Source organism: Symphalangus syndactylus, chromosome 21 (genome assembly GCF_028878055.3).
Source record: "Symphalangus syndactylus isolate Jambi chromosome 21, NHGRI_mSymSyn1-v2.1_pri, whole genome shotgun sequence".
Taxonomy (NCBI): Eukaryota; Metazoa; Chordata; class Mammalia; order Primates; family Hylobatidae; genus Symphalangus; species Symphalangus syndactylus.
The window spans coordinates 23,921,315-23,946,404 of NC_072443.2; the positions used below are offsets into that span (position 1 = coordinate 23,921,315).

At 39.9% G+C, this 25,090-nt stretch overlaps 1 protein-coding gene across 7 annotated transcripts in view; it reads left to right on the plus strand.

Moving 5' to 3' along the window:
* Nucleotides 1-25,090, plus strand: part of CMSS1 (cms1 ribosomal small subunit homolog) — a 368,700-nt gene that overhangs the window by 242,767 nt on the left and 100,843 nt on the right. The gene's annotated exons all lie outside the window — the stretch shown is intronic.

Consider the following 25,090-nt stretch of genomic DNA (forward strand, 5'->3'; position numbering starts at 1 on the left):
GGATCAGGCCCCATATGGGACAGTTGGTTTCATGCAGAGAAGCCCCCTGCTTGCCCGGGTGTTTCATAAATGCATGCATTTGGTCACAGAAGGTATGGATGTGAGCATGGCTGGCTCAGCATAACCTATCCCTGCTACTGGAAAAATCACTCAAACCCTAGGTTTTTTTAACAGGGTCACTGCCCTCATCCTTATTTAGAATTAACAACTGTGAGTACAATGCCGGTCCAACTTCTATGTCTTCCTCAAAGATCCTGATGACCTTTTACCCAACTAACTGACTGTCTAAATCTTTTGACATTGTGAGAGTCTGATGAAAACAGCTAGTTATTAGAGGCTGACTCTCTGTGAGGTACTATGCTAAGTGTTTTGTGTCCATTCTCCCACTCATGCCTCAAAGTAATCCCAGGCAATATGTACAATTTTTTATTTTCTTTTTGCAGTTGAGGAAACTGGCTGGGGAAGTTACCTAACTTTCCTAGGGCTCCACATTTACTGACTGGCAGAACCAAGACTAAGACCCCTATCTATCTGACTCTAGAGCCTATGCTATTACTCTCTATACCCTACTGCCTCTCTCAGGCAGAAAATTAAGAGGCATCTGAATAGTGTTCTATGTTCAAGGCACTGAACAGAGTTGGAGATTTTAGAAGCTGTGATAAGCTCCTACTTACAGAATGAAGCTTTGTACAATCAGATGCTTATAAACGAGTATGATTTTCCATTGTCATTCTTTGGAATGAAAAATGAGATCACCTCTGAAGGCAGGCAGAGAAAACTTGACACATAGTCAAGTGAGGCACATGTCTGTTCTTGGATGCTTCTACAAGCTTCCCATTGATGACCTTCTCTCTGTCCCGGCAGCTTGAGATACTCACATCCCCAATCTAAAGCTTTGCTCAGCTTTTGCTCCTCCAACTTTCATTTCAAACACAAATCCTCTTGGTGGACAAAGAGAAAAGTTTCTCTCCGCTTTTTTTCTCCTCTAAATTCCCAAGCACCTCACCACGAACTGACTTCATTTTACACCCTCAAACCTAGAAGCATCAACAGACAACAGGGCCCATTTTTCCTGACTGTCCCACTCAGGCTTTTCAGTAGAAGGAGGACGCTGTATAACCTCCTTTGTTAGAACACTGAGTTAAGCCATGACTCCTCTTCTGGAGCCACAGTTTCATATGTGAAGTTTAAAATAAAGTTTAGTAGTTGAGTGATGTGTTTAGTATTCTAGAACGCTTTTCTTTCTGATCTTCTAACTTAACTTGCATTTGAGAACAAAGGGGCAGTTTGGACAGCATGGAGAAGGCATTTGGTGCAAGTTCAGGAAAAGGTCCTTGGTAACATCCATCTCTTCCAGTGTTTTTCTTTTTAGATTTTGTAGATAGACTTGAAATGAAGGGTGCCTTTAGGGTAATTTCTCTTTTACCTAGTCAGCACTACAAAGTAAAGCTTAAAGTTTCATGGTTTTCCTTAAAAGAAAGAACAGATTGACTAACTTCACTGTTGACACAAAAACATATACTTGGAGTTGAAGAGCTTCATTAGATACTCTAGGTTGTTTCTGTCCAGTTTCTGGGAAGCTATCATTTAAAAAATACAATGCCTCTTAATTTTCTCTTTTTCCTTAAAGGGCTTTATAAATCTGTGGCATTTGAGGCTATAATGGGACAAGCCTTCGATGTGACATCTTTTTTGAGACAATGAAAAATGCTTCACACCTGTGTCATTGTCCATCGCTTTCTTTTAGCCTCATCTCCGTGATCATCACTGCTTTCACCTGCTTCTTCATTCTAGCCTTTCTTCCTTTCATTCAGGAAGCGCATTTTTTAGCACCTGTTAGTAAATAACGGTGTGCTAGGCCCTCAGGAGGTGAGGAGATGAAGACAAAGGTTCTGTCCTCCAAGGGTAGAGGGTGTAGTTCAGAGGTTGAAGATTCAAACAGCGTTAGGAGCCAGGAAGGTTTGTGAGCCAGCAGGCGGGGGCCAAGTGCAGGACAGAGTAGTGATTGGGACTGTACTGTAATGAAAAGGACCCATCATGCCTGAAGAAGACAGTCATTACAGAACTCCAGCTGACTGGAACCATCCATATGTGCCAGCCTAGAATTGTCAGAGCTTCCAGTTTGTCAAGAGAAATCAGAAATCCAGATTTCTGTGTGTATGTGTCATCTCCTGATTTTTTAAAAACTCTGGCAACTAATTCGTGTTCTTCAAAAGCAAAGTGTAGGCCAAACAAAACATGCATGTGGACTGGATTCAACCTGTGAGCCTCCAGTTTGGGGAGTTCTGGCCTCGTTAGTGAGGTAAATCACCTATGTATGAAATGATTAATTTAAAATGTGGTGCATATGACTAGGGGTGGCACAGGCAGTTTTCCTGCTGGAGGAGTTTGGGAAAGGAGGAGGAGGAGGGCTGGGGAAATGGGTGGGGGAAGATGGGCTCCAGGTACATGTGCCCTCAGCTGTGCTGGGCCTGGTAAAGGGATTTGTGGAAACTGGAGGTGTGTGTCACATGGTGGGTGGGCTACAGTGCCAGACTGAATAGGTTGAGATTTACTTTCTATGTCATGAGGAGCCACTAAAGATTTTTTTGATCTACTATTTTAGAAAATAAAATCTACTGGAAGGTAAAGGAGTGAAGTACCATGCAAGGAGAAACCATGAGGAGACTCTTGCCTTAGTACTTTAACTGTTTCCCACTCCACCTCCTCTTCCATCCCTTTATACCACATCCAAAAACCATCTTCCTGATGCCCTTCTAAGAGAAGGCAGCTCCTTGGCCTAGCAAGGTAGCTTTAAAGTACGCCAGTGCCCTAAACGAAAACAAGAAAATGAAATCAGAACACATTAGAAAAGCATCTTCACCCAAGAAAAAAAAAATACATAACGCTTAGCTACCACCTCTCACTGAGTAAAAACCACCACTTAAGAAACAAATAGGGGCTCAGCACAGTGGCTCTCACCTGTAATCCCAGCACTTTGGGAGGCTGAAGCAGACAGATACCTTGAGCTCACAAAGTTGAGACCAGCCTGGGCAATATAGTGAAACCCCATCTCCACAAAAAATACAAGATTTAGCCAGTCATAGGGTGTGTGCCTGTAGTCCCAGCTACTCTGGAAGCTGAGGTGGGAGGATAGCTTGAGCCTGGGAGGCGGAGGTTGCACTAAGCCAAGATCACACACCACTGCACTCCATCCTGGGCAATAAGCCAGATCTTGTCTCGAAAAAATAAACAAATAGGGCATCTCTTTGAGCCATACAGGTCTATCAACGGCCTGCATGGCTTTGAAATGGAAGTGCAAGTTGCAGAACCACATCCTCATTAACCGCACTAGGTGATGAGTTGCAGCACAGCAATAGCCACACACAGAAACCACACACTTTGCCCCGAGATTTATTAGCAGGGCTTTCTCTCTTAAGTGGCCAATAGATGTGCGCATAGAAGTTGACCTTTCCTTCTAATCAAGGCAGAAAGGCACTGTTAAAATTAAAAAAAAAAATTTTTTTAAAAAGGAAGGAAGGGTACAATTTTTAGATTTTAAAAACTATAGTGTCTTCCAAATAAACCTAAAATACCAAAAACAAGTGATCCCTCTGTACACAGTGAATATGTTTATGTAGTGACAGGCTCCTCATCTCTGGACAGCCAGATGGGATGAGTCCAAGCTGGGGCCAAGCACATGACGTTCGAAAATCTTCACAGGTGGTTGAGGACCCTACACAGTTTTGCCTAGAAATTAAAACTTAAATGTTTGGCTGATGTAGGCAATTCTTGGTTATTCCAGGGTGTTAATTTTCCCAGGCCCTTGTTTTACTTTCTTCCTCCTCCTACCCACATTTTCACTATTTTATTTCTTATTAATACCTCCTGCAGAGAATGAAAAGAAGAAGAGGAAGAAGCTGGAACTTTTTAAAAAAATTGCTTTACCTCATAATAAGAGCAGTACTAATAATTACAACACCATTAACAACCACTAGCATTTCTTGGACCTTTATTGCATTCTAGGTGCTAAGTGCTTTACACGTATGAATTCATTTAATTCATTTAATCCTCACTACCTCCGAGGTACATGTCGTTATCCTCCCATTCTGAGGTGAGAAAACTGAAGCACAGAGAAGGTAATGCAATACCCAAGGACTCACAGCTAGGAAATATCAGAGGCAAGATTTGAAGCCAAGAAGACTGATTCCAGAGACTTCACTTTTTTTTTTTTTTTTTTTTTTTGAGACGGAGTCTCGCTCTGTCGCCCAGGCTGGAGTGCAGTGGCGCGATCTCGGCTCACTGCAAGCTCCGCCTCCCGGGTTCACGCCATTCTCCTGCCTCAGCCTCTCCGAGTTGCTGGGACTACAGGCGCCCGCCACCACGCCCGGCTAATTTTTTGTATTTTTTTTTTTTAGTAGAGACGGGGTTTCACCGTGGTCTCGATCTCCTGACCTCGTGATCCGCCTGCCTCGGCCTCCCAAAGTGCTGGTATTACAAGCGTGAGCCACCGCTCCCGGCCAACACTTTTTTTTTTCATTTATTCATTTATTGTGGTAAAATATATGTAATACAAAATCTGTCATTTTAACTATTGCTAACTGTGCAGTTAAATAGCATTAAGAACATTCACATTGTTATGCAACCAAGACTACTACCCATCTCCACAAACTTTCATCTTCCCAAATTGAGAGCCTTTATTCTTAACCACCACTCTATATTACTTCCCCAGTAATACTTAGAGATCTGGAAATATCTACTTGTGGTTATCCTGTCTTCTTTTAACAGAAGATTTTGAGCCCTTTAAGCCTTAACTTCATTACTTCTCCATTAGTCCTCTGTGTTATGCATGCCTTGCAGCCAGTCCCTCATACAGGAGTCAGTCACACCAACCTCTCCAGGCTCTGAAGTGCTTCTGTCTTTTCCAAGAGATTTGTGTGTTGGCACATGCATGGGCAATTAGAGCTACATCACTTCTGCTGCCTCTCTTTTAACATTGATTCTAAGCTGCATACTAATTTCAAAAATCTCAGAACCCTAAAAGAAATTTAAAAGCCATATATCTTAGGCTTAAAGAAATAAACTCTTCCTCCAGGCTGAGATGTCATTGTGAAAAAGCTTTGTCCTGGTTCCTCAGCATTCGCCCTACACCTGTCTGGCCCAAGCCTCCTCCCCTCCAGCCTGGATTACTGTGATAACTAGTCCCCCAACTCTCAGTTGCTTGTACTAAGTGGACGTCATGAGACCTGATTCTAGTCTTATAACCTTGAGCAGCTTGCTTAATCTCTCTGAGCCAACAGACCTTTTGTTCAGCACGAAAGGATAGAAATAGATGTTTCCGGCCGGGCGCGGTGGCTCACGCTTGTAATCCCAGCACTTTGGGAGGCCGAGGCGGGCGGATCACAAGGTCAGGAGATCGAGACCACGGTGAAACCCCGTCTCTACTAAAAATACAAAAAAAAAAATTAGCCGGGCGTGGTGGCGGGCGCCTGTAGTCCCAGCTACTCGGAGAGGCTGAGACAGGAGAATGGCGTGAACCCGGGAGGCGGAGTTTGCAGTGAGCCGAGACTGCGCCACTGCACTCCAGCCTGGGTGACAGAGCGAGACTCCGTCTCCAAAAAAAAAAAAAAAAAAAAAAAAAAAAAAGAAATAGATGTTTCCTTTTGACACATAAAGGCAAAATTTCTAGGAGTTCTCAGGCATCCTCAAGATGGCATTTGGAGTTCATTGAGTCCAACGTCAGAAGAACTTTGAACTACATTATATGCCTCTTTGTCATTATTTTATCACTTGGCACCTTGTTTTGTTTTGTTTTACTGCTGAGGTATCAGTACCCTCACCCACTACTTGTTGTCCATTTAAAATCTGCTTACCCTAGAACTTCACCTCTGGCTCACTTGTTGCCAAATAAGCCCTGGTACTGCTTCTCATTTTTCCCTTTCTCCTCAGTTTAGAAATAAAATTTTAACAGAAAATTTTAAAATTGGTTCCACACTCAGTATTATAATGATCTCAACTAACCATTAAAGGGTCTGAATGACTTATTACTATATGTCTGAATTATTATATTCTTCTTAGTGTAATTATTATTATAGTATTATTATCTGAATAGCTTTTTACTGTAACTCAGAATGATGGCCTTAATTTTCTCCAGGTGAATTTACTTTAAAAAAAGAAAAAGAAACTTTATAAATCAAATTTAAAGACTCCTAAGCTTCCATCCCACCCTGCATAATTAGCAACTAATGTGCAGATCTGAATACTTTCTCATCCAGAGTTTGATAGTCTTTTAAAAGTTATTTTAAGGATTATTTTAATCTGGGGACTTGACTTTTCATTAAATACCACTTTTTAACTGGTTAGTGAATTGTATGTGTTGGGTTTTTTTCTAGTTTGCCAGGTTGCAAGAAAAAAGTCAACCTGAATAAAATTTCATCAAAACTCTGGACTTCAGGGTACAGAGGAAAACTAATTTTTAAAGCATCTAATTTCTTCTCTCTGTAAAGAGGATTCCATTAAAGAAATAAACTGATTTGTTCTGTTACTTGAAGTATAGAGAAAAACCTAATCAAATGTTAAAATCTCTCCACATGTTTACCCCAAGACTGTCAGGAATACATACTGTCAGCCAAACCCATTGGTGCCAGTACTGAATATTCACACTTAAGGTTGGAGAAGTTGCTTCTAGTTCTCCTCTCAAACCTCAGACCTCTAGAAGCAGGTGGAAGAGTTCTTGTTTTGTTTGTTCTTTGTTTTATTGCTTCTGGTTTCAGAGAACCCAGAAGAATGGGGATTTTGAAAGTGAATTTGAGGTCTGCTGTAAACCTTCAAGGGCTCTTTCCTGTTAGGATTGTGGGGTTGTCTTCCGGGAATGTATTTAGGACGTGTGGTGGATTGGGAAAGAGGAGGATGTATCAAAGTAAACATTTCATGAGCTTCTGCTTTGCAGTTTAACTTACTAATAGACACAACTTCTGACCATTTCCTGTGTATCCTAAAGGACCAATTTGCCACCAGCTCCCCAGTCCCATGGCCTCTCTTTTTCCAGCTAATCCTGACCCCCACAACACCCTTTTTTTTTTTTTTTCGACATTAAAGCCACTCATTCCATGTGCAACAGTGTTCGTGTTTGCCAGCACCTTACTGCATGAAGTGTGCTGTGACTTCTTGGCTTAATTTATGGTGTAGCTGGTTTTCATTCTTTATGTTTTGACAAATGCCACCCACTATTTTATGCAGAGAACTTAAAGATCCTTTGGCTCTCCAGAGGATAGAAGGCCTTGGAGCAGAGGAAGGGAGACTGGCAAAAGGGTTTGGAAAATGCTTACAGACCTAATGGAACTTTTTATTTCCACTTGCTGATTTTCTTTAGCTTCAGATTCATTAAGGGCATGTTGGCAAATCATATTCATCTGTAAGAACACTCTAATAAGTTCCGTGTTGCTGTCTACTACATGAGAGTCAATTGGACAAACAGCTAATTTTTTAAGGAATTCAGCAGTTGCATTTCCACACAGTGAAAAGATTGGTAGAGGGCAGAGATTTGGCCAGGGGCCTGGGGGCAGGGTAGTGGGGCAGGGGGACTAACAAACATGTATTCCTGTTGCTGCTTATGCAGTGTATATCTACTAACATGTTAAACACATACATATACATGTGTGCATAGCAAAACACTATGCTAGGCATTATGTGTGAGATGAGGAATAAGAAGACACAGTTCTTGCTTTAGGGTCAATCTCATAAGATTATAAACTATGAGCCCAAATGCCTGAATTATAAGACAGTATGGAATGTATATATAATTAATGTATACACTGGGCAGTCTACTTAGTGTGATGTAACAATGCGGGTTCCCAGGCCCACCCCAGACTTACTGAATCTGAATCTCTGGGAGTACACTCCAGCAATCTGTGTTTTAATAAGCTCCTATGTTTTAACAAGAATATCCAGATAATTCTTTTTCCTGCTATGGTTTGAGAACCATTGCTCTAAATTGCAATTCTCAGGCCAATCTAACCTTCATGATAGGCATTATTATCCAACTCACAGGTAAGGAAGTGGAGAGTCAGAGGAATTAAGTAACTTTGCCTAAAATCATCCTGCTAACATTATGGCAGTCTAGATTCAATCCCAGTTCTGTTGAACCACATATTGTCTGTATCCTCCATCTACCCCTGGCTGCCTCATCCTAGAAACTATTGTCAACCACATATAAGCCATTTTTCTAAGATTTCATTCTTGGTCTTCCACTTTTCATCTTACTCTTTCTTCCTAATGAAAAAAGTATTCACTTTAACCATTTTACCACTACCATAGTGCCCCATAGTTGTCACCATTATAAAGCTGAGGTGCAAATGACACTTGATTTGTTTTCCTTGCTATGTCATCACCAGTCAGTTGATATCACCAGCTGTATTCTTGTATCTAATTAGTCCAACAGCCTCCCAGCTCATATTCAGATTCAAGGTGGAGAATAAAACGTTATATTTCAATACGAATTCAATTCCATCAATAAATGTTTATTGGCCAGGTATCATTTACCTAATACTGTGTTCTATGCTCTAAGGTAGTGGTGCTCAAAATGTGGCTCCTGGATCAACAGTATCACCTGGGGACTTTTTAGATGTGTAAAGTATTGGGCCCCACACTGGACCTTCTGAATCAGAAACTCTGGGAATGTGGCCCAGCAATATGTACTTTTAAAACCCTTCCAGATTATTCTAATGCACGTTAAAGTTTGAGAGCCACTGCTATAAGGGATAAGAGAACTTAGAGAGATGGTCTTTACTCTTTAAGAGATTACCGTCTATTTTCCCTTGCCCACCTGTCAGTGTCTGAATTCAAACTGGAATTTCTGATAGCTAAGAGCTGACAGCGGTATAATGATTTTGTTTTACCATGTCTGCTAGATTCAGAAATGCCTCCTGCAGCTCTTTGTGGGATTCTTTTCTTTTTATTATTTTAATGAGAGTCAATCACTCATTTATAAAACCTCTTACAGAAATTAAAGTATGTTTCAGATGACAATTACACTTTTTTATTTCTCCAGGGGTCTCATTTACAAAGAATTCTTACGGAACTGAATTGTTTTCTTTATGTAGGTAGTCATTTGCCATGTGGTGATCTTGAAAACAGACTAAATAAATGGTTTGGATGGTGATGTCATGGATAGTGGTGATTAAAGCAAGGGTAATGTGGAAGGCTTTGCTTCTTAAACCACCCAGGGACCAGACCAACTCCTGAAATCCTGGGTCACAGTTTAAAGATTTTTACATGGCCATACCATATTTATAGCCAGTCATTACTTGTTTTCTCACAGGATATTCTGTTTCAAAAGAATATTTGTCTTCTTTAGAAGACACATAAAAATATGTGTCCCATACACATATTGAGTGAGATTCCTCAGTCAAGTGTGCTTTGTATTCAGAAGGGCAAGCGTGGACTGTGATTAGGTTAACTGTCACAGGGCCACTGAGATGCATGTTCCCAGGGCACCAGTCACCTAGAATACAGGAGCTTTGCAACTCTGAAGTCCTGGCTACGTTTTTGATCTCGTTTGTTTGTCTGTTTTAAATAGGGAAATTTGAGCATCACAGTTGAACTAAACTAAGGTATCCCTACTCAAACTGAATTATCATGACCTTTTCTCTCTTCTTGCCTTTCTTGGCATTTATACAAGTTATTCTGGCCTACCTATGGTGCAGGTGAAAGTCTAGAGACTCATACCTTGGAAAGCAGGTAACTAAGCACCCTGGCGAAGGTTGTATATATAAGAAATGTGGAGGCTTTTGGAATGTCTGTTGAATTCCTGGCTCTGATTATTCCCATTCCTCCATTAGTATACATGATTGAGGATAGTGAGTGATTTTCAGGTGAAATCTGACAAAATTCACTTCATCTAAAATGCTGTCAAATCATCTGAATTTTGCAGATTTGATTCAGATACAGGTTTATTTAATGTAAATATAAGCCCTCAGGGGGAAGGAAGAACAACTAGCATTCACAAGATTATCTAGATGATTCAATTTTCAGTAGTATACTGGTTTGATAATAAACCGATTAATGATTAACTAGTTTAAAAACTGTGTACTGCACACTGAGTAGGTGCTAAATATATACCACACTACTTTGAAATAGTCTCTGTGGTCTCTATCCAAGCCTTGAGTGAAGTGGGCTGACATTTCAAAGAGGCTTTAATGGCCACCCAGGAGGACTCTGGGTGTAGTACAATAGAGAAACACAGTAGAGAAGCACAATATTAGTAAACAGATGGAATCAAAGCTTTCCCTACCCTACCACCCAGGCAAGTCATTCATGTCCTTGTGTCAGTCTGTGTCCCAAAGACCCAAGACACCTCCAAGAACCCTTTTAAGTGCCTCCACAGCATAAGCTGTAAAGTCAAGCCAACCTGGATCCACCACTAATGATGGGAATTTAGGAATAACTACTCCATAAAACTGTGAAAGATTACATGGAGCATATGTAAAAATCCAAGGCAATCAGAAATGCACATTTAATCAAAGAAATACCATTGTTTGCATGTCAGATTGGCAAGTTTTTTAATGGTGATACTTGGTATTGACAAAGATACAGTGAATTAGGAGGTGCACTTGCACACTGCTAGTACATGTGTAAATGGCCTTTAAAGCAATTTTGCCATGTTATTATAAACCTGGATGGATGCACAGTGAGATAAACATGAATGATGAAAGAGTCTCTGTGTGTGTGTGTGTGTGTGTGTGTCAGAGAGATATAGTATCTTTTGACCCAGTAAACACATTTAACTACAAAACATCATCTGAACTAACACACAAGTCTATCTAGATTCTTTAACAATTTAATGTAAATACTCATATATCTTGCTATAGGAATATTAATGTTGGATTAGTGGGTGCTGCCAAAGAACCCACTGCAAGTTTCATATAATACATAGTATATGTATCAATTTACTTTTCTAAAACATGAAAAATTCTGAAACAATAGTTTTTTTGTTTTTTTGAGACTGAGTCTTGCTCTGTTATCCAGGCTGGAGTGCAGTTGCACGATCTCGGCTTACTGCAACCTCTATCTCCCAGGTTCAAGCGATTCTCCTGCCTCAGCCTCCCAAGTAGCTGGGAATACAGGCGCCCACCACCACGCCCGGCTAATTTTTGTATTTTTAGTAGAAATGGGGTTTCACCATGTTGGCCAGGCTGGTCTCGAAGATGTTTCTTCTGTTTGTGATTTCAGAGGTTATTTTGTGAATTCACAGGTACCACTCCCAAGAAAGTTCAGCCTGCTCTCACCCTCGCCCAGCAGGTGGCACTGTGAAATAGAGGGACATGACAGTGCAGGGAGCTGCCGTTCTGCTCCACAAACCCAGATAGAACGTTAGCAAGTACGCACATGATTTGGGCACTTCATAATAGATCAGTTGACATACTTGAAAGTCTCATACAAGTCTAGTGCCTCAAACTAGTCTTGTTCCATTTAGTTTCATGTCTTCTGTAAAGCTCCTGCTTCCTTTAAGTTCAGTGGCATCAAGTGCTCACATAGTGAGCATTAGCACAATGCTCTTCCAGCATTAGCAGGATCACCGAGGTCCTTTAAAAAGGTGCAATTCTATTTCTGCGCATGGATGTTAGTTGCATTCTTCCTATCATTTGTAGGGAAAGCTACACTCTTCATCCTGTTGTAGGCATTATTACCCCTCCTGCTTGGGAAAAGACCTATTAATTTCTTGAATAAATTACATAATTTGTGCAACAGCCTTAACTGAGCCAGCCATTAGCTGCCCACATAATGCTCAGCTGCTCTGTTCTAAGCAGGCAAGTGATTAAGAGAAAGGAAATGGCTGGTTGTGTGTTCCAGACCTTTCTTTTTGGAAAGACACTTTTTCTTCTCCTCTGATAGTGGTGTTTTGGATTTCTGATACGGCAGCCAATGGAATCAATGTCACAATCTAAAAACTAGTGGTTCCTTCAGGCTTCAGTCTCCTGGGGCACCAGACAGTTTATACTCATAAGAATTTTCACTGCTTTTCACAGACATTAATAGTTTCCTGGCATTGCCTATCAGGAAATGTCGTCATGGTCTGGAGGAACCAATAAAAATACAAGTAACCTGTTTTGACACATCTCTTTTCTGCCAGAAATTTCAGAATTTGTGGTAAGAAGAGGTGGCAGAATGGAGGGCCAGTCTATTTGTGAGGGCATAAGCAAGAAATATTTGCCCTACGAGAGGGAGCTGATATCTACCCTGGATATGAGAAATAGAGGACTCACACTATCCAGTTCATTTTGTTGGAAACTTAAAAAAAAAAAATCTGGTTTGACAGGGTAATTCAAGTCTATGGTACCTTAAGATATTTTTCTCTTTTTTTTCCCTTCTTATTTCAAACATAATTCTTAACTTGTTTGATCCTCAAATAAAAAACTCATGCATTGAAAATTAACAGTATTTGATTAAGGATATACACATGGTACTGTCATAAGGTATGCAGAAAGAGGCCGTGGATTTGGACAATGATACCAAATAGCTAACATAAAGTGCTCTGTGCTCACTCCTGTTATGGCCAGAGCATGATTCTGAATTCCTTTAATGTGAGAAACACTGAATATCATCCTTAGATAGTTAATTGAAGTTAGATTTTGTGGGGAGGTCAGTTGTTTCTCCCTTGCAAGTTTGTGGGGAAAATTGATCACCGTAATACTTGAAAGAGTGTGATTAGAGTAAAATTAATAGAGATATCTGAAATGATTGTTTGATCTCTTCTAACCAATGAAATTTTAGAGAAAATTTTATACTAGTGCCAATTTTGAGTACTCTGTTTTTACTTAGGACTTAAGTATTAAATAATGTTGATTTATTCTCCCCATCAGTTTAGTTTTCAACTTAAATACATTTTAAGGTATAAAACTTACAGATAAACCTTGTGCCAATTTAAGTGGATGTTTGGGGTTGTAGTAAGTTACTGCCCATCCCCATCAAAAGTTATCTATGAATAAAGACTTCATATCATCGTGGTTTTTGTTGTTGTTGTTGTTGTTGTTGTTTCTTTTTTTGAGACGGAGTTTCACTCTTTTGGCCCAGGCTGGAGTGCAGTGGCGCGATCTCGGCTCACTGCAACCTCCACCTCCCGGGTTCAAGCAGTTCTCCTGCCTCAGCCTCCCAAGTAGCTGGGATTACAGGCATGCGCCACCATGCCTGGCTAATTTTGTATTTTTAGTAGAGACCGGGTCTCACCATGTTGGCCAGGATAGTCACGAACTCCTGACTTCAGGTGATCTGCCCGCCTTGGCCTCCCAAAGTGCTATGATTATAGGCATGAGCCACCGTGCCTGGCCTGTGGTTTTCTTTGTGTATGATTTTCCTTATTAAATTCTCACTATGTAATGCCCTTTTTTTGTTTTGCTTTTAAGTTGTTCAGTTATACAGAAAAAAATAAGCCAAGTTCTTTTTTTTAAAAGAAGGGGTTTGTTTGGGTTTGTTTGTTTATTTGTTCGTTTTTAAGAGAAGCTACTCTTTTTTTTTTTTTTTGGATGGATTAGCATTTCCAAACTTTCTTTTTAAGTTCTTATAATTACCCCCTATTTCAGACATATCACTGTCAATTTATGCTGGGGAAGTGGAGAAAAGAAATTAGATTTTATCCTGATTTTCTCTTACTCACTTCATCTCCTGAGAGCTGAATTTGCTACATAATTAGCTGGGTAAGATGGAGAAAGTTGTACATCAAGAAGACAGTAAGGGACAGGGACTGTGACCTCTTGTTCTATGGGGAAGAACTGCCTCAGTAATGCTCAGTTCCTGCTGAGACTGCCAGCCTCCCCATCCTACTGTAGCCTGGCCTTCGCCTGAGAAAGACAGTCAAAGTAGATACTGTTTCCTCTTCCTGAGCCTGCCTGGATTTCAAAGCATTCACTAAAATTTACATGGGAGAAGGGTGGGGGGCAGAGTACAGAATAGCCCAAGGGTGTGGGTCTTCTGTCCTACTGGTTCCAGTCAGAGCCAAGCCCCATTTTTGATGTCCTCGGGCCAGTGTTGGAAGTCAACTTCTGGACACATCTTTATCCTGGACAGATACTCCTTGGTCCCTTCTTAGGTTTTTCTTTTATTCTGCTCCAAAATTGCTCTTTCCTGGCCAAGACTGCTCCTCCCCAAATGATCCTTGTCTGGTTCTCCCTCCTGACTTTTCACCTCTTATTGTCTTCTTCCTGCCCTGGTCCCTTTTCCTGTCAGCTCTCAAGGCTTACACTTATTGGGCACCCAACTTCATTACTTCCCAGGTGTGAACCAGTGACCCATCAACCAGGTGTCTTCAGGGGGACTTTGCCATATCAGCTAATTACATTTTTACAATTTGGTGTCTTGACTGAAATATAGGGAACTCTCTCATCTGCAGCAGTTCAGAGGACCATTTGTCTCCGTGGCAAAGTAATTAGCACATGTTAGGATAAAACTGTCATCTTTGATGGACTTAAAACTGTCATTCTTCTAGAAGACAAAGATGGACTCATCACCCACTTGAGCGTTACATGGACCATATTTTAAGACCAAACAATAGGCAATACGCTGTGAACTAAAGGTCTACTGATCTTGGCCACTGCAAATCTCATGTGCCAAAATCTTTCAGCTCTATCTCCCCAAGCCCAAACCCAAGGATTATTCAGTCAGAAATAGAATGTGTGTAAAATTGATAGGAGATAATTTTCTCATTGGCCTCCTGCCTTAGTTCATTCTGTGCATTTCCAAATCTGGGCTCAAACTTGAACGTGGCTCTGAGAGCTCTCCTTGATTCAGGCTTGGAGCTCAAGTAACAGAGTTGTCGCTGGCTGACTTCCTGGATTCCCCCCTTTCTAGATGGCCCTTAATGGTGTCTGATTTTCTCTTATGACTGATTTCATCAACTGAGGCATTTGGAGTGGTGCAACATCTTGCATTACTTTGTAAAGTTGTGACACCTTCTCTGGCATCCAATTCCAGCATTTTAACTATCAACCGACCATCGCACCCCACCTCCAATTCCCAGCTGGTACAGTCTTCTTTGCAACAATTAGGAAATCTTTATTGCCTTCCAGAAATATGGGATTGCTTGAACACAGCTGAAATGCAGATTATGTACTGGACAGAGGTGATGAGGACTTATCACCTGACCTCACTTGATAATGTATAGTTATTTAATTGGGACAGCTTGCTAAAGAACAGAGGTTCTCAAATTCTAGGGACTCATGAGTCACTTCAATACAAGAAATAATCCTCTCCTTCCCCCATAAACTACCTACCCACTTCCTCTAACTTGTCACTGAAAATCTCTCCAGAAGAGTAAACACTGAGGCTGCTTTTGTCACAGGGTAGGGAGAATAATGATGATAGCGTATGTTTGAAGAGCACTTTTTAAAGTTTTTTTTTACATCCACTTCCTCAACATATATCTTGATTAATATCAGAGGCAAAGCATAATTAGTTTATGTGTATGTTCATAATAAAATGGAAACCATCATGTTTCTTTCATCTGCCCACCACTTTTTAAGAATGCTGTTATATTATAGAACAGGGGAGAACTAGTACCAGGAGTCACCAATTATAGCCTGTGGGCCAAATCTGGTCTGCCACCTGTTTTTATAAATAAAGTTTTATTGGAACTCCACCATACTCATTTATTTATATATTATCTGACTATTTTCATCCTACAACAGAAAAGATAAGTTCTTGTGATAGAGATTGCATAGCCTACAGAGGCTGAAATATTTACTATCAAGTCCTTCACAAAAAAAGTTTGCTGGCCCAGGACAGCAAAATGAAGCAAGCTGTCCTGTCATGAAAGTATACATTTAAATACAAATGGAGTAAATGTTGTCTGCAGCTTCCTCGAAAAGATTGGGGTAGAGGAGATTGCCGGGACTTGTAGGCTTAGGTCAACAAAACAGAAATCTTGAGGTTTTCTTGAATCCTAAAAGAAATAAGGAACTTGGGTCCAGGATGCAAGAGAGGGAATTCTATGAGTAAATATCTTCATTTAGCACATTTTGTTAGAGCTCCTCAAAGAATGCCAGGAAGTTTTCCATGCCAGTAATAAACCTTGAGGAAGCCTAGGAAATAACCCACTGGTCTGTCTTCTAACATGACAGCAGGTGTTCGCTCTACATTCAAATGCAGAGCAGGGTGCATACCGGGCAAGACCTCCTGTTTGATTCCTCTGTGGGTCTTGTCTCCAGGAGGGCTTTATTACGAATGTTTCCACTCACTCTTTTTAAGCTTATGTCCCTTTCCTTTTAAAACACCAGTTCAACATTCATTACCTTTCTTCCCTTTGATTGCCCACTGAAGTTTTCACAGAGGAAGTAATGGGTTTCCTGTTTCCTTTCAGTGTGGCTATTTTGCATGCCATGGTTCTCCTTCCCTTTTTTCAGTCTTGCATGCAAGTAAAAGCAAGTCGTCTTCTACTGTTAACTGCGGGAAAAAGTTTGTGGGGGCCTTTTTTTTCCCTTCCCTCCTCCACAACTGGAAAATATGAGGCAGATCCTGTTTATGTATGCCGTAACCTCAAAAAGAGCTGATACACTGTTGTCATTAAAGAAGAATCCCAAGCTGTTTATCCTGCAGTGTAGTACCAGAGCTCTAAATCTCACAGCCCCCCTGGGCCTCCAGGCACAGACTGTGGAGAGCTCTTCGCTGCTTTCCCAGGCCAGCTCCGAAATGCAAGGCAAAGGTTTCCGTTGCTGAATCCCTACACTCTGGGAACAGACAAGATGTCAATGTTGTGGCTTTATTAAAAATCAGGGGCTTTCTTCCCTTGTATTAACTTGTTCTTTGAAATCTGTTTTCCAGAGGCCTTTTCTACTCTAAAATGTAACTTGAATACCCATCTTTCTGCTACTTTTTTCTCTGTGGATCTCTTATCATGTTCCAGAAATCATTTTGCAAATTTATTCTATAGCCAGTATGTTTGGCAAAATTATAATAAAATAAGCTTTCTTATTTATCTAAAAACTAGTAAAAACTATGCTTGAGAAATACATCTTTCTGTTGAAGTTTGGTTCCCAATGTTTTTTTTAATCTTATTTTCTATGCATGTGCAACATTTGATTTTTTTTTTTTTTTTTTTTTTTTTGAGAAAGTCTCGCTCTGTTGTCCAGGCTAGAGTACAATGGCACAATCTCAGCTCACTGCAACCTCTGCCTCCTGGGTTCAAGCGATTCTCTTACCTCAGCCTCCGGAGTAGCTTGGATTCCAGGTGCGCACCACCACTCCTGGCTAATTTTTGTCTTTTTAATAGAGACAGGATTTCGCCGTGTTGGCCAGGCTGGTCTCGAACTCCTGACCTCAAGTGATCCACCAGCCTTATCCTCCCAAAGTGCTGGGATTATAAGCATAAGCCAAAATGCCCAGCCTGATTTTCTTCTATAATAATGATTTTTTATAAACCTTTGTTTGTATAAAGCTATTTTAATTGCTTATTTTTTTAGGATTTATTCTATTGGTCTATGTTAGTTCCCTGTGTTTTGGTTTATCCTGGGCTCAAACCCAGATTCTCCCTACAAGGATTACATTAGATAGAGATCGTCAAAACCAGAAATGATCAACCTGAAACACTTCCTGGTCAGCTTTTGCTAAAAGAAGATCTATCGATGCAATATGATTACCTTTCAAATAATGGACTTCTAATGACACAAGAGAACAATCTAGAGCATGCTAGTTACTGTCACAGAAATGGATACAGAGACAACCCACAGTCTGGTTCTCATCCTTGTGTCCTTTACCCTACAGGAGAGAAGGGCTTATGATAACGAGCAGAGATTTCACTTTTATTTTAGGAAGCTTAGAGGTTAGGAAGACCATAATTTGTTCTTTAAACATCTCTTGCATTTCTGTAAGTTCTCTTACCTTCAAAGCTTTATTCGAAGCTTCGGGTTTTTGCTTTTTACTTCCTATCCCAATCTTTGTCTTCTCTTTTCTTTTTCATTTTTTTTTCTTTAACTGTCTCTTATATCCACTGATGGCAGACTCTGTTTTCTTTTATCTTCTTTTCCTTATTACACAAGAATTAAATGAAGCAATGTCTATAATATAAATTCTCGGAAAAATTACACAACATGGTAATAACTAATTATAAAGGCAATTTATAGATTTGGGGAGAATTTCATCCCACAGTGATAGTAACATCGTTGGACCTGAAACCAGGACCTATTGATGACTGACCTGGGGCAATTTATCTCTGAGCTTGACTTTCTTTATCTATAAACTTATCTTAAACTCTGCAAGCTTCTTGAGCTAATCCTTCTTGGATATTAGGATTCGATTCAGGAGAGCTGAGTTGGAGCCTAGAAATCTTCATTTCTGATAAGCTCTCCAGGCAATAGGCCCTCAGACCTCACTTTGAAGACATGAAACTATATAATTTCTAAGATCATTTCCTGCCTAAAATTCTGTGATTCTGAGTCTTCTTTCAACTACATGGCTTTGGGCAGGGCTGATGCTTCCTGGAAATTTGCTGTTTCATCTGCCATATGTATAATTAAGAAATGTATTTGTTAGTTATCTTGCCCGGAAAACCCTTAAAAATGTAAACAATAATTTTGATCAGAGTTAAGTACCTCTTTTTGTCACTGCTCAGTGGAGGCTTGTCTGTTTCATTCCTTTAATCTCTCATCATATGCTTATCTCTGTAAATATATTTTTCCCTCTCCAAAGGCCTCTCAGATGCTTTTCATCTTTCTGAAAGAATGTTTAAAGCCAAAGTCCAGGTGCTTACACTTTTGGACTTAATAACTGAGGCCGGGCGCGGTGGCTCACGCTTGTAATCCCAGCACTTTGGAAGGCCGAGGCGGGCGGATCACGAGGTCAGGAGATCGAGACCACGGTGAAACCCCGTCTCTACTAAAAATACAAAAAAATTAGCCGGGCGTGGTGGCGGGCGCCTGTAGTCCCAGCTACTCGGAGAGGCTGAGGCAGGAGAATGGCGTGAACCCAGGAGGCGGAGCTTGCAGTGAGCCGAGATTGTGCCACTGCACTCCAGCCTGGGTGACAGAGCGAGACTCCGTCTCAAAAAAAAAAAAAAAAAAAAAAAAAATAACTGAGCTGTTTGTACTCACTGCCCCCACAACACCCTTCTTTCTCTTTTATCATTGTCAGCATGTGCTGAGCCCCTCTGCTGGACAGCTTCACATCTACTTTATGTTTTGCTATTTCTGTTATATTGCAAAATCCTATCTAATCTGTGGGTTACAATATCTATCCGGTTGCTTTTGACATGCTTTCGAGGTTTCATCCCCACTGAATGTCAGTCTTCTGAGTTATTTTTTCCTGGATACTTAATTGTATTTTGCCAGAGTGAACTCACTGTGTACTTTACTGTTCATTTTTCTAATCTCCAGGGATCCATGAATATTGTTTGACTTCACCTCTGTTTCTTCTACCATCTCCACCGTTAGTGCCTTATGAGGAACTTATTAATGTAACGTCTTCTCAGATTTCCAGGTCATTAATAAAGTTGTTTAATAAGATCTTTTATGCAGCCTGGGAATTAGTCAGACTTACTCAGTTTTTACAGCTCTGCTATCATTTCTTCCCCACTATTATGTCCTGTATAGTTAAGGATGCAATAGAGACAAAGATTACTTTTCAAATTACAGTTCCTGCAAGAGATGTCTCTTCCCAGAAGACCCTTTACTGTTCCACATAAGAAATCAAAACTCTCATTTAATTAGAGAGGGCTTTCGGAACAAGGCTGGCCAGGGTACGCTTACATAAGCTTGTTTGCAGATTCCGGTTAGGTCTCCCAAGGTCACAGACAGCTGTGTTTTGCATTTAGCGTCCTTTGAAAGAAGAGTGGATGCTTGGATAGCTTGTACTTGACATGCAAAGAACTTAGGAACTGCATACTTTCACATGTTGCTCGTAGGTTCCAAGCAAGTGGTAACACACCATCATGCAGAAACTCTCTATCTGCCGTTATCCTGTGGGCTCTCAATCAGTGATGCATGGTGTTCTTAAGGAGTAGACTCAGGCAACAGCCAAAGTCATTTCTTTCTCTTACAATCTGAGAAGCAAGTATGTTTGTACTTCACTGAGAGTGTTTCAGGACAGCAACCAGTTTAAAAATAAAAGTAGTTAAACATGAAAAGGGTGGTTAGCTATTAAGCCATGGCTGGAATTTATAGCACAAAAAGTTAATGCAAGGCAGTGTGTATTTAAGATAAGGAGGATTTAAGGAAATGGAGAGGGTAGAAGAGTAACATTCCAGGTAGAGAAATTACAAGATAGCCTTCATCCCCACAAGAATTAACATAGAAAGTAAAACAATACAGAATGAGATAAATTCAGTAAAAATAATAAGGAATTGGCTTTGCCCAGTGGCTCACACCTATAATCACAGTGAGGTGGGACAATGAATTGAGCCTAATAGTTCAAGACCAGCCTGGGCAACATGGCAAGACCCTGTCTCTACAAGAAATAAAAAAATTAGCCAAGCATGGCCATGCATGTCTGTGGTCCTGCTACTGGGAGGCTGAGACAGGAGGATCACTTGAGCCCAGGAGGTAGAGGCTACAGTAAGCTGTGTTCGCATCACTACACTCCAACCTGGGTGACAGAAAAAGACCCTGTCTCAAAAAAAATAAGAATAATAAGGAATTATTAAAATAGAAATTTAGGACACCCAGTTTCACTTACTCAGACTCTAAAATGGAATGTCAATAGTTTAACAGCCAGCTAAAACATTATTAATTGTACTAACAATATTGAGTTATCCTATTTATAAGTTAGAATTGGGCTTGCTTTAAAAAAAAAAGATAACAATACATGCTGGTTTGATAACAATTTCATGTCAGTATTTTAGTATACAAACATCATATTGGTGCTAATATATTTAGTCCTCAGAACAACTAAAGAAAGTAAATTAACTTTTCAAAGTCTTGAAGTATATAGGAGGGAAAGTAACAGTAGTTATTGAAATGAAACACCCTCTAGAAATGCACCCTTGCATTTTAGCCAATAATTGATAAATCCGGAGAAAATGTAGAACTTCGTCTAATTTTTTTTTCTGTTACAGTTCTTACATGTAGAACAATGACATAACACATATGTAATATAAAACATAATGGTTGTCTTAATTCTCTATTGCTACATAACAAACCACTCCGAAATGTAGTCGTTTAAAACAGCAATAATTTATTTTTTATTGACTAGGTCAAGGGTGTCCAATCTGTGACTTCCCTGGGCCACACTGCAAGAAGAATTATACTGGGCCACACATAAAATACACCAACACTAGCGATAGCTGATGAGTTAAAGAAAAAAAAATTGGCCTGGCATAGTGGCACGCGCCTGTAATCCCAGCACTTTGGGAGGCCGAGGCAGGCAGATCACTTGAAGTCAGGAGTTCAAGACCAGCCTAGCCAACATGGCGAAACCCCATCTCTACTAAAAATACAAAAATTAGCCGAGCATCGTGGCGGGTGCCTGTAATCCAAGCTACTCGGGAGGCTAAGGCCGGAAAATCCCTTGAACCTGGGAGGTGGAGGCTGCAGTGAGCCAAGATCATACCACTGCACTCCAGCCTGAGCGACAGAATGAGACTCCATATAAAAAAAAAAAAAACGGAAAAAAAGATTGCAAAAAATCTCATAATATTTTAAGAAAGTTTCCTAATTTGTGTTGGGCTACATTCAAATCTGTCCTGGGCCACATGTGGCCCACGTTGGACAAGCTTGGACCAGGTTCAACTAGATGGCTCTCTTTTCCAAATGAGGTGGGCAAGACCTCTGTAATAGCATTCAGCTGAGGCTGAAATGTACAAAATGACCCCTCATGATCCAGGGCCTCTCTCCCCAGTCCTCTCAGCATTAGCAGTCATTTATAGTCTTTACAGCATGGTGACTGGCTTACGAGAATGCAAAGGTGAGAGTCGCCAGGCCATTTTGAGGCTTGTTTACACCTCAAAGTGGTAAAGGGTTATTATCAATGCTTTCTATTGGTCAAAGTATTCAAGAAGCCAGCCTAGATTCAAGGTAGAGGAAATAGCCTTCACTTCTTGACAGGATGGATGGCAAAGAAGTTGTAACCATCTTTAATTTCCATATAGTTGCTTAGTAAATATTTGTTGACTGATAGTATGAATATTGCATTTGAACTTCTTTATGTCCTTGGTTGCATTGAAGTAATATTTATGTTATTATTTTGTGGTAGAGTTTACTTCATAGTTCATGAAAAATCAAAAGAGTTATTTTATCATGTCAGCAAAAAAGTAGATTTTTTTATTTTTGGATAAATACAGTCAGTGTCACTTTTTATTATTAAAAATCTTTGTAAGGGTGTGGAATCAGAACCCTCTTTCAAATCCTTCTGATTTTCAATTCATTGTGAGGTTCCATTATTTTATGTGAGATTATATGAATGCCCCAAACATTAGATACCTGTATTCACACTTTAGAACAAAAATTAATCCCACAGCAATTCCCAGATTTGGGGAGTTACTGCCGCTTTACAATTTCTATGCCTCATTACTCTCATGATAACCTAAAAAAAAAAAAAAATCAAGATTTGATATCTCTATTATTTAAAAAAGAACTAACATAAAATAAACATAGATGTTGGGATTTTTTCTTTTTATTAAAGTTTAAATAATGCATATATGGGTAATGTAATCTCTAACAAAGGTTTTCATGTCATGTTGAGAAACAGTGGCTTGGAGTGGCTAGATCAAGCAACTCAAAAATTCACCCTATGAGAAATCAAATGCTTCACAAAATTAACGGTGTCAACACTGGGTCTTCTGCAGCCTCTTTTAACTTGTACTCCATCCCTCTGCTGAAATAAGCTAGCTATTTTTCTTTTCCTTTTTTTAATTAATAAAAAATTAAAAATTTCTATTTTTTTTTAATAGAGACAGGGATCTCGCTGTATGGCCCATGCTGGTCTCAAACTCCTGAGCTCAACCATCCACCTGCCTCAGCCTCCCAAAGTGTTGGGATTACAAGCATGAACCACTGCACCCAGCCATCATTTTTCTTAAAGCTCTCATAACCTAGCTAAGAGGAGGAAAAAAAAAATTTTAATAACTCTAGGGTTCTGATTCTCCCTGAACAAACTATCCCTTTACAGAGGGTTTCTCAAACTTTAGTGAGCATAACAATCACCCAGGGAACGTGTTAAAATGTAGACTTTGGGGAGTACCCTGGACAATTTCAATTTTATAGTAAGAGATGGGGCCCAGGATCTGAATTTAGTACCTAGGGCATTGCAGATATAGGTGATCTGTGGACCACATTTTGAGAAATCCAGCTTAGATTTTCTCCTGCCAGTCTCAGAAAGGCTGAAACTGGTTAGGTATGAAGGAGTGATGCCTTGTTCTGTTCTCCCGATAGCAAGAGGCAGTGGGGATGGCAGGAAGACTTAATGTGGGTTCGTCAGATGATTAGAATCGATGTCATTTCTTGGTCATATCAGCTAATTCTTTATTTGCATTGGAACTGGAAGGCTTGTGAGAATAGATATGGAATGTTTCACCAGTCAGTTACTAACTGAATAAGGCAAGGACTGCCTTTTCTTGCATAGTCCTATTTTAGGATGGATGTGTACGCTTTTCCTGCCATGGTTACCAAAGCAATCCCTTTGGAACCAGCCCATGGTGCTGTCCTAAAGGATGAGTTGAGAATATTAATTGGTTTTAGGTCTGTGTTTGCAGAAGATAAAAAGGAGTCACATATTTATGTCACTATTTATTCAAGAACTATCTGTTGAGCATCTTGCATAATAAAGGTGTTATTTTAGACACTCTCAACAGCCAGTGTTATATCCATTAGTCTTGCTGATATTTCTAGCCCCTTATTTGATGAGCCTTAATTTTTTAAAAGAATTGCAGAACTTCAGACCACCTCCATGGTTCATAATCCTCTCTCAAGATGGAACTTCACCGAAGCCACCCAAGTCCTTCTAATCTTAACATTTTCAAGAGATAAATCATCTTTTATCTCTTTTTTTGTCAGCAATAAAAATGGAGAACAAATCACCTTTCATATAAAACAAATTATATACCATAGTTTATTATTATCCAGCAGATACACTGATGGTGGTCAGTTTATGCTTTTGGAAACCCCGCAGGATTCTTTGAAAGCCCACTGTCATACTCTTAAGCAAATTTTAATCTTGTCTATCAATGCTAGTCTCTTAGAGGAATCTGATTATACTTGACAACCCTTATCTTCCATGTATACTTACGTAGAAAGATCTCTCTGTGGATAGCTCAGGGATTAACGACTCACGAAGATTCTTTGGTTGGGAATAACATTGTGTAGTTTGGCCTCTGCACCATAATTGTTGCCTCCTTGAAGTCTGCATGCCAGTATAGTGTGAATTTATGAGAGTAACAGTCATAAAAAGTTCTCTAAGAAGGGATTTTTTTAAAATATATCCATCAACACAGGTAAATAATAAATGTTACAATGATACATCACATCTTTTTATTATTTTTATTATCAGTGTCTTTTCTTAGTTGTTTTAGAGCCAGGTTTCTCATTCTGTTCTGGGTCTTAGTTGCAGAGGGCTGTCCTGTGCATTGTAGGATGTTTAGCAGCATCCTTGGCCTCTACCATGCCAGTAGCACCCTCTGAGTTGTGACAATTAAAAAGTGTCTCCAGACACTGTCAGATGTCTTCCCAAGACAACATTGCCTTCAATTGCTGTTTTAGAGTAGGAGGCATGGCATATTTAGACTTTAGGCTATCTGAGGAAAAACTGTTCCAGTATCTTATGATATTCTCTCCCCATCTTCCAAAAAGTGCTACATGAGCCTCTGAAAATATTGGCATGTTCCTAGACATTTTTAGTTCAGTTCAATCTTTAAAATGGAATTGCAAAATACAAACAACTCTTTATTTTCCCATTATGTTGTTTATAACAAATCAACAATCAAGAACATTATTGCTGAAGAGTCATATATCATAAAGTGTGCTGCATAGAATTCATAGAATAGAATCTATTTAACATACTGACCTAAGCTGCACATGTAAAAAGTAAATACTACTTATTACTCATATAACTCATAGGCAAGAATTTACAAATACAGTATAGCAAAAACTTAAAAGGAACTCCTCTATACTGCTGGGGAGGGAGATCAAAATTTTTTGTCATC